This window comes from Mixophyes fleayi, chromosome 10, assembly GCF_038048845.1.
Source record: "Mixophyes fleayi isolate aMixFle1 chromosome 10, aMixFle1.hap1, whole genome shotgun sequence".
NCBI lineage: Eukaryota > Metazoa > Chordata > Amphibia > Anura > Limnodynastidae > Mixophyes > Mixophyes fleayi.
The window spans coordinates 65,423,866-65,434,874 of NC_134411.1; the positions used below are offsets into that span (position 1 = coordinate 65,423,866).

Below are 11,009 nucleotides of genomic sequence, written 5' to 3' on the forward strand. Positions count from 1 at the left end.
GTACCCAAAAGTGTAAACTGTAATACTTTGACATTTTTGAGTGATTAGTACATTTGGTAAGTTTCAATTTTTGCCCTATTGGACTGTATTGTATTTTGTGTTATTGATTTTTCAGGCCAGGGTGTTGTGTTCTCACTGCTTCTTTTGCTTAGTATTTAAAAAGTGCAACGTGTTCATGGGGTCCCAGTCTTCTGGGACCCCATGGACACTTCTAAAAGAGAAAGGTCCCTTTATTCCCCAACTCCCAGAGCCATAAGGTCCCTTAGGGGGTAAGGATCTTCATCCCTACCCCCCTCTTCGCTGATCATACCAGGAACCTGTAATCTTAAATCCCCCCACCCAAGAGGGAGCTTCTGAAATCTTCAGGGAGGTGAGAACATAGATAGCCTTTCAGCAGGAATTCTAAAAACATTATACTGCCCAATCAAAAAAGTTTGCTCAGAAAGCCCATGGTGCCTATACTGCACAAGCATTATGTGACAAGAAATATGGTTCTTAGTACTAAAGATCCCAATGTTTTCTAGGGTAGGTGTATGCATGCTGACACATCGGGCTGCTTGCATCTATGCCCCCTTGGCTGAGGAATAGGTAATGCTACTTAAACAAGACCACAGATCTATCAAATATACAGTCACTCACATTCACATCATCATTTAGACCATTTATTTATAATGCTTCACCACTTTCGCATTGCTGTACATGGAATATTTGTCTAAATTTCCTAACATACACGCTTAAAAGAAATTTGGCAGCAGCCAATTAACCTACCAGTATGTTTTTGGAGTCTGCGAGGAAACAGGAGCACCCGGAGAAAACCCACACAAACACAGGAAGCACATACAAACTCTGATTCTCAGATTCTGATTTCCTTAACACTCTTTTCCCCCTCTCGGACCATCACCTTATTAACTACAAACTCTCCTCCAGTAATTTAATCTCTCTGCTGTCAAACTCTACCAAGCTTCCTCATACCCCCAGAAATTTTAATCTTGCCAAAATGTGTCAGTACCACATTTTGACTAAACCCAGGCAACAGCCCTTAATCAACCGGCTCCATCAACTCTTCATACTCCATGTTGACTTATATTTCAGTCGTGGCACACTAAAGAAACATGAAATATTCAAAAACTTTCTTGCAAAGTAGAACGTCACTGGCATAAATCTCACAACTGCTAATGTTTTCCTTACAAATACGACTATCTAATACTCCTATCTGGACTCTACTAAACAAACATACTACCAATCTCTCATCTCTGCTCAGGCTTCTAACTCCAAACACCTTTTTAACACATTTAAATCTCTTCTCAACCTTCATACCCAAACCCTCTCACTACTATCAGTGTCCAAAATCTTGCTTCCTTCTTCAAGGACAAGATTGATAAGATCCAAATGGTAACATCTTACTTGACAAACAAAAAATTAAATTATTTTCTGGCGCCCTATGACACCCTCTCTTCATTTGATCCCACAAATGAAGATGAAGTATCCACTCTATTCCTATCTTCCCACTCTACCACCTGTCCTCTTGATCATATACCCTCACAAATTGGTAGATCCCTGTCTCCTGTGCTTATCCCACCCTAACTAAAATCTGTAATCTGTCTCTTTCTACTTGTATTTTTCCATCATTATTCAAGCATGCAGTGATTACTTCTATTCTAAGTAACAAAAATCTGACTCAAACTCTCTCTGAAATTACTGTCCCATCTCTCACCTCCCACGCCCCTCCAAGCTTCATGAGAGAATGGCCTTCACTCGTATCACATGCTTTATTTCCTCACATAACCTATTGAATCCTTTTCAGTCAAGCTTTGATTCTCAACACTCCAAAGAGAGTGTATTGGCTAAGGTTGTCAATGATTTAATCACTGCTACATCTAAAGGCCATTACTCTCTTCTAATTCTCCTGGATCTCTCTGCTACATTTGACACTGTTGACCACTCTCTTTTCATACAAAGGCTACAATCCCTATGTCTTCAAGACATTGTCTTTTTCTGGTTTTCATCCTAGCTATCTAATCGCTCTTTCAGTATAAGTTTCTATGAATTCACCTCTGTTCCATTTCCTTTATCAGCTGGAGTATCAAAAGGCTCAGTCCTAGGTCCGCTGCTCTCCTCCATCTACACCACTTCTCTTGGAAAACTAATATGCTCCTTTGGATTTCAGTATCATCTCTATGCAGATGATACACAATATTATCTATACTCTCTTAGCTCTCACCATTGATGCTGGCCTATCTCTCTGCCATTTCATCATGGATGTCCTCTTGCCAACTCTTCTGCACAAAATCTATATCTCTCATTCACACTTATTACCTGCTCCCATTCCAAGCTATAGGATTTGTTTAGGGCTGTACCCATTTTCTAGAGTTCCCTTCCTCGCACAATAAGACTTTTCTCAACTCTTTAAACCTTCAAGCATTCTCTGAAAATCCACCTCTTCAATTAAGCTTATATAATTCTTCAACTACTCTTGTACCCTCGCTAGGGTACCTTATTTTACACAGTTCACACGAGACAACAGCTCTCTGACCGCCTGACCAACTTTGCTGTATGACTGGAATATAAAGCCCACTGAGCACTTTTTATCTTTGTAATCTGGCTGGACCAATATGCAATATGTTGACTTAACCTCATGTATCAAATTCCCATTGTCCCATAGATTGTAAGCTTGCAAGCAGGACCCTCTTTCCCTCTCTGTCTGTACTGTCTGGTATTGTTTTATTACTGTAAAGCACTATGGAATTTGCTGACGCTATATAAATAAATGATGATGATGATGTTGATGCTGAAGTAGATCTAGAATTGATACTTTGTTGTTTTTGTTGTTTTTGTTGTTGTTCTCAACATCATTTATTTATAAAGTTGCTAATACATTCAAAAGCATAACAAATAGTAGACAACAACAAAATAACATGTCCAAATCTGCACAAAAGTTAAAGAGAGCCTTCCCATAGGAGCTTAGAATCTACCAGGATAGGTAAACAGACAGGGCAACTGGTGCAGAAAAAGCGGAGAGATCTTGTGGTCTTGAGAGGATATTTGAAGGAGATTCAGATGGGGTGAGAGAGTTACACCATCAAAAAAATCTTGCAGAATTGTCTGGTGCACTTACTTGTTATCCCCAAGTCTAGTACACAGGTAAGCAGTATGGAATGCATAAATCATCATCATCAACATTTATGTATATAGCGCCAGTAAATTCCTTAGCGCTTTACAATTGGGAACAAACAGTAATAAAACAATACTGGGTAATATATACAGACAGAGAGGTAAGAGGACCCTGCTCGCAAGCTTACAATCTATTGGATGCAAAAATACATAAAAAATAATGTTTTGGTGAACCCAGAAAACTATTTAAAGGGAAATACATGATCCCTAAAAATAAAATAAAGGTTTAACCATGGTCTCATGATTATTGCTGTTACATTGATGCCTTAATTAAAATATTAACCATATCATAGATTTACAGAATTGAATAACACAATTGTCAGCATAAAATACCATTTGACAATCACTGACTGGAAATCGTGTGGCAGAAGTTCACCTTATCAAATCGCTGGTTATTGAGAGGCAGAATGCAATGCTAAGTGGGAATATCATTTCTAAGCACAGCTGTCGCTGGACACTTAGTTATCCATTTCTATCAAAACTGTTGGGAATTGACTATTTTCATGCAACAATGCAAAACCCTCTCATTACCATCTCCTAAATATACATGAATAAAATGCTAGATAATCGCTGCTTACAGACTGCTCTTCTGGTGTCCAGTAAGAGACATATTTATCTTTTAGATATATGGCATAATAAAGGGGGCAGCAAAGCCACATTTGTAGGCTAACGAAAATGCTAAGTAGGGAAAAAAATGATCGCATGTTGAGTGACATTTTGTGCACCTTAACTGTTCTGGCATCTATCTGTCAGAGAGGGTGAAATGAAATGAATTTGAATCATACACAGTAATGTTTACAACCACAAAGAGCCTGGCTCTTACTCACCACAGAATAGTTCTGTAAGTTAGTTCAGAAAATCAATTACACATTTTAATTTCAGCCCCTGTCTGTGCATCTTAGGTATTGCTGTAACTCCTTTACCAAGAAAGACCAGGTACATTGCATTTAGATAGCACTTCTAGACAAAGAGTTTGCAAATGTCAGGAGCATATTAATCCTTGTAATATTTTATATTATTATTATTATTATTATTATTATTATTAATATTATTATTTTGTTACTCAGATCTCCTGGCTCAATCAATAGTTTTTAGTTTTTCAGAGTATAAATATATGTAAACAAAGTTTCGGTGTCACGTGGTAACTAATTGTAACCTAATTAATCCATCAACAGAACATTTCAGGAAAAACTGGAGCTATCATTGTGATTTAGAATAGTTAGTGTAGTATTTTGAAAGCATCCCAAAAATAAGATTAATCAATAGCAGAAGTTAAAGATTTTTGTCTTATTGAGTCTCAGTTGTCGTACCCTTTACTGGAACATGTTCCTTATCTGTGAAAATATAGATCTGGTTGTTTTGCCTTCAATTGTAAATAAAGGACTATCTGCTACCAATTATTGAATTTAATATGTATACTCAGGAAGTTGGGGAAAATATGTCTTATCATAAAATACATTTTATAAGCAGCATCCCTGCCCTTCAGGGTTACAATCATAGTCGAAGCAGAGAGATTCATGGGAGGAGATTAGTAAATTATTATGACATCTATAAATATGAGGGCTTATTGTAGGGCTATAAATGCATCCAGTTTAAAATATAAAAATTCAGGAATAACTCAATTATCAAATATGGGGAGGTGACAATTTACCCCCTACAGTAATAGATATTCTTATGTTATGACAGCTCAGACCTCTCACTCACCGTAATGTGTTCATGGTACCTGCAAAACACAGACTATCTATACACAACAAGACAGGTTGTTTTTTTTATCAAATCAAAACACTGGGCAGCGCTGTCATTACAATGCAATGTCAAAAGCTTTCATACGGCCACTTACTAACATGACACAGTGTGAAAAAAAAATCTTAGCTCAATTTAAGTCTCATGCAAAGAGCTTACAATTGTAATTAAATCATTAAATTCTTGTCTACGCTTCACAGAGCGTAGAGAAATTAACTTCCCACCAACCTCATTTTCTATTTGAACATGAAATAATGATTTTCTGCCAGTCTAATTACAAAGCCAACATCTGATCAAGGCAGCATCCAGTAGGGATTATCAAATGCTCGCGTATTAGACCTCATTACCAGCTTGAGTGCAAAATTATTACATCTTGTAATTGGATGGTGAGATTTATATACAGATCTGCCTGGTTTCTGTAAGATTGTAATTACAAGCTTGGTTGGTTAGCTACTTATCAGAACTTTGCAGGAAAACAAAACAATATGGCTCACTGAAATGAGCATTTCATTAACCTCTCACCTTACCATGGGGGGAACTGGTGTAACATTCATGTATGCATTAAGCAAAATGGGTTCATCCATTTCTCTGCCTGTTTGTGATGGCTGAGCATAAGAGTCTGTTTCATTTATTTAACCTGGGTAATCTGTACGGAAAAACTATATAAATGAGCTGTCTATTCTTGCAGGATAGGCTCAATGTATCTTTTACTTACGGCTAACTAGCTGTGAAACCATCATTCCGTGCCTGCAATGGGCAGCATTTTTCAGAGCTAAAATGGAAAACAGACATTGATTTTCAGGCTGCTGCTTATACAAAACATTTGAAATAAAAATAAATACAGGTAGAAAGAAAAATCTAAGCATTTTTTTTTCCGAGATGCCGGCATTTAATCAATGCTTTGATGAGAGCGGTGAGAGGGAAGGAGGGAGGGAAAAATAACAAAAATTGTTCAATTACCAAGCAAACATGATTTTTCTTCTTCTTTTTTTCTAACAAGTGATTTCACAGAGCAAATCAATGTTGGCAGGTTAGGCTGACTGCCACTAATCTTGGCATTAGGAATCTCCAATCAGAACTGTGCAGGTAATGAAGTTGTTATTTGGGCTTCATAGTTTAGATTAGATTCTCAGTAAGGATCAATGCAGCACTAAAATAGGATTGATAAAACCTTGATAGGAATCTGAATCCCTGAAGCCACCGAGTTTACCGTGGCTTTTATTCTGTAAATAGAAGAGAGAGAGAGGGCTTTGGTAAAAACCCATTACTGACTGGTCCTCGACAGCTATTGCGGCTATAAAGAGGTGTTTTATTTTTACAAGACCGTGGGTTTCCTGGGCCCTCGGGCAGTGAATGGGTTAACCTTGAAAATAATACACAAAGGAGCTAATCGCTGATTTGATTTATGCTGTATTGGTGGCGTAGAAATAAAAACAATATATTGTAATGAACAAAGAACTGTGTTGCTCGCCTGATGAATGCACATTGTGCATTGTAGAATGTAGGTTAAACAAATTGCTATACGCGTTTTGAAAACATTACCCAATCTTCGATGGAACAGTTTAAATTTCCTGTTTGGCGACTTCATACACAGAAGACAGAGGTGGCAATGTGTCAACAAAGTACTATTTTTTTTTCTTCGTGTCATAAATGCGATGCTTTGCGTGAATTAAAGGGGCAGAGTGTGATCTGAGGCACTCTCATGCAAGAGAATTGAATCAGGGATGGAGGGTAGGAAAAAAAATGTACCTGTGTATGATTTCCAAACTCATACTCAAATACAGATCATTATTGTAGCACTAAAAACAGTCTTCTGAAGAGGTAAATAGATGTTTCCTTTTTTTTTTTACAAATGCTTTACAAGCATATATTACATACAAAATAAGTTTCTTGTTTATTAAAACATTCCCGGAATGTTTTCATGCTTCAATACATGTGCAAAAAATATTTTACAAAATTATTAATAAAAATGTTTTAAAATAGTTATCACATTACATTTTCCTCATTCATCTCTCTTACACAACAGTATTCCTCTGGCTCTGGCTCAAACTCTTTATACACTGCTGCAATCATCCATTTAATTAATTTATAAGATAATAGACTGATGTGAGTGAGTTCTCTGTACAGCGCTGCTGAATAAGTGGCGCTATATAAATAACCGATGATGATGATAGCTGAATACTGGTATGATAGAACTGAAAGTCTAAACTCTGATGTTCAACAAGTGAAGTTGCAAGGTATATTTGCACTTAACTAATGTTGACGTGTATTTTAAAAGAAAACTCGCACTAACTTTACAGTTCCAATAGGATAAAATGTACAACTGGTTCTGGCAATAGTAATATTTTCCAAGCCGATATAAGTAAAGAGCATGATGGGGGTTTTTATTTATTTGCAAGGCAAGTATTTTGAAATATAACTCAGCGGCAATCAACTGGGAAGCAGTGGTACTGTTTAACACATACCACAGCTGGGTTAGCAGAGATCAATATTGGATCAATACAGTAGGCAAATCAATCACCTGGGGTTTTCTTTTCAAAATATTTAATTAAATGTGCTGGCAAATAAGTTCAGGATTTATTGTTTGATTCTAAGAGCATTACTGATTTTCTTTGCTAAATTTGCACCAGGGAACCACTGTATGTCCTTTCTCCGTGGATTATAAGAGGCTAGGGAGTAAAGGAGACAGTTTTTTTTCAATATATAATAACTTGTATATATACATGGTTATAGACAGACCCAGTGCTTTAAATAATCCACTGTGCCGATGACTCATTTCACAGCCCTGAGAAAGGCAGCACTGACGTTAAGAGATGTTTTTAGTAAATTATTCCATCTTACACAAAATCTATTCAGCTTCTTATGGCTGACAAGGGGGAACAATTTCTATTGATTTTACGTTAGAAGGTTCTTTGCCTGGTTTTCCTTCAGCTGTTGTGGCACCTTGGCTGTAATTAACCCTTCCAGAAAAAGACAGGCCCCCAGTTACCCGCAGCTCTCCTGTAGAAAGAAAAAAGCAGTTAGAAATATGGAAGCACATTGTGTCACTCTATAATATTATGCTATTTATAACAATTATAGTTAAATATTAATAATCTGGTTTAATATGCTTAGGAGTGACAATTATATAATTGGCTGTGGCCGGTAATTAGAACAGCACGTATAATCCCTCATTGCTAATAATACTAATAATTTGCTGCAATAAAATGAAGAAGGTCTTAGCAAAAAAAAAAAAGATATAAAAAAAAAAAAAGACCTCGTTGTTAAATATGCCTTCATTTCCTTAATGCATGCTTTATTCTCTCTCTGCTCATTAATCACTTAGTCAGACAGAAAGTGCAGAGTGGGTATGGCTAATGATTGTGGGGGTCCACCCCTGCTAATAGCTGTCATCATTATTTATTTCTTTTTTTTTTTCCAATAATTCAGAGTGATTTCAAGCCCGCTCATATGATTGGCACAGTATTGAGCTAAGCAAGAAATTTAACACTTTGCCCGTCATGGATACAAGACAATACAGGTACTGTAGTCATAACCGTTTTATTATTGCGCTACTGGAGTCAAGACAGATTGCACAATTTACCCACACAAAATGCAGAGCGACTGAGTAAGTGACTAAACGTACCTGTAAATTTCCTGCAGACTGTCAGATGCTTGAGACCTTATTTTGTTTTGGGCTATTTTTTTCTGTTCCTCACTGTGGTTGCCAACTCAGTGTATTTACTAACAGTATAACAAAACAGTCACATTTTGACCTGTCAGTGAGAAAAAATAGAGGCACTATCTGACGTTACTAAATTCTAGATGGTTTAGGCTTGAATGCGGTTATGAGTCCCCTACTGAAAAAAAAATCTGACACGCTTGCAGAAAAGTTAAGGCTTTAGCAAATTTCTCCATATTATATCCATGTTTTCCCCTTTTTTACCTTAAAGAGAATTTCCACCAAGTTTTTTCCATACTTAGCAAACAAATAACCACGTGAAACGTTTAGATTTTATATGACCACATTTTGCTCTTGCTGAAAGATAAGTAGATGAGCTTTAACAATACATAGCTGCAGGACTGTTTCAAAGTGTGCATAGCAGGAGCAAATGCAGGGGCAAAGGTCGCACGATGGTTGCAATAAGATGTTAAGATACATGAGTGGTATGAATATAAACAGCTGTGAAAGATATCCCTTTCTTTGCCAACCTCTGACATCACTGGTCATCAAAGATAATGGAAATAATATGTTTCCTATTGTAAAGTAGTTCCAAGGACTTCCATGGCCGTATTATAGACTCCAATGTGATTTCTAATACCCTTTTCAGTTTCTAAGAAGGAGGTGCATTATTCCATATAATATACAAGTTTCTAATTGGAAAAAAAACAAGTGGCTTGGATGAGGTGATCTTCATACCTGAGAGTATTTTATATTAATTTACGGTTATACATTCCAATGCAGAATCTTTTCAAATGAGTCACATGATATGTAACATCACTACTCTCCAAATATAAGTAATGGCATCACTATTTAACAAACATAAAGATATATTATACAGGCTATTTTACATATATTCATGTCATGGGCATTATAATAATGTAATAATATCTTTCACTATGGTCTCCATGTTAGTGCACTTCTTATACATATCAGCGATTAGCAAAGATGATTTAATTCACAGTTGTTCATACATTGTCTTTGAACAATAGTTACAGCATATCTCCTTCATTCCTGTTTTTCTCCTTCAAATTTACCTCAGTCAGACATTACACTGATCACAAATTCACCCAGCATCGCCCCTGCACCTGGCCCCGCCCCAGTCCTTACCCAATGCAGCAAACTGTCACCTCACGTCACACAGCTGTGTGACATTCTGACTGCTATCCATTCTTTCATTAAAAAGAAAATATAAAATGAAATAAAAAAATCAAAGGAGATCGAAACATAATGTAATACAGTGGCGATGAACATACTACAATGGTTTAATTTCTGTCATAAAATTACTATATAAGACATAATTTCCCTCCTAATGTAATATATGGATAATGCTTTTATACGGTCACGGAACACTTTGAGATGAGGGGGGGGGGGGTGAATTATCCTACCTATAACAGTGTCATGTTTTTTCTTACTTATTGTGTTGGAACATGGGCCAGTGGTGATGCAAGAAAACATGATCCTGATGTCTGTGCGGGAGATGTCCATTAATGTTATGTGAAAGGGGAAGGTCAACCACTTGTTAATACGATTGAAAACATAATGGTTGGTGAGCTCTAACAGACAAACTATAAATTCATTTTTATATATCTTTGTAATAATATTAAGAAAAAAAAATTAAAACTTTATTTACTGTGGTGACAATATTTAGGTTACATACAAGTTTTAGGTACAGTCCTAACACTTATCTATAGTATATATACACATTCTATAGCACTGTACAATAGGGGTGCATGTTCTCATTGAAACTGATATATATTTAAATAAGTGGATAGGTTTGCACAGATTGAGATCCGTTGGATACCAGCCATTTCAGACATATTGAACTAGTTTGTTGGTCCCGTCCAGTGACAGATTATTATAGGGGAATTTCGGGAGGGAGTTCAGAGAAAATCTCAGAAAAAATGTCCCAGAGCTTCCTAATTTAAGCTCATAGAGGCAAGAATAACCTCGACAAGAGATAGCGCTAGTTTGGGGTGAGGGGCGAAGAAGAGGGAGGAGGGCACAGACGGTTTGAGGAAATATTTGGTAATCTAGTTGGACTCACTTTAATTTTTTAAAACCCTGTTAGCTTAACACTATCATCATGGTAAAGCATAGGGAGGGTCCAGTTTGACCTTTCAAAATCTTCATAGCCAATAAATATGCATAGTCTATAAATTCAGCACATAATATAAATACCAATTATGTCTATGATTATGATACCCATAACACATTCATTAGTATAAAGATTAAGATCACTCTGAGTTGAATATATAAACTTAATTTAACAGCACAATCTGTCCACATCAGTCTGACAGAAGCAGCACCTCACTGTTCTCTGTTTTTGGAGAAATTTGCTCCTTGCACTAACTGCTATCTAACTACCTATATGTAACTAGTGTATGGTCAAGAC

The 11,009-nt window shown here is 36.6% G+C and overlaps 1 long non-coding RNA gene across 1 annotated transcript; it reads right to left on the reverse strand.

The window, feature by feature from the left end:
• Positions 1-6,784: 6,784 nt before the first annotated feature.
• On the reverse strand, positions 6,785-9,523 carry LOC142103493 (uncharacterized). The gene is made up of 2 exons (XR_012679375.1): positions 8,540-9,523; positions 6,785-7,914 (listed from the first exon to the last, which is right to left on the reverse strand). It is a non-coding gene; the product is annotated as an uncharacterized LOC142103493 (long non-coding RNA).
• Positions 9,524-11,009: the final 1,486 nt, after the last annotated feature.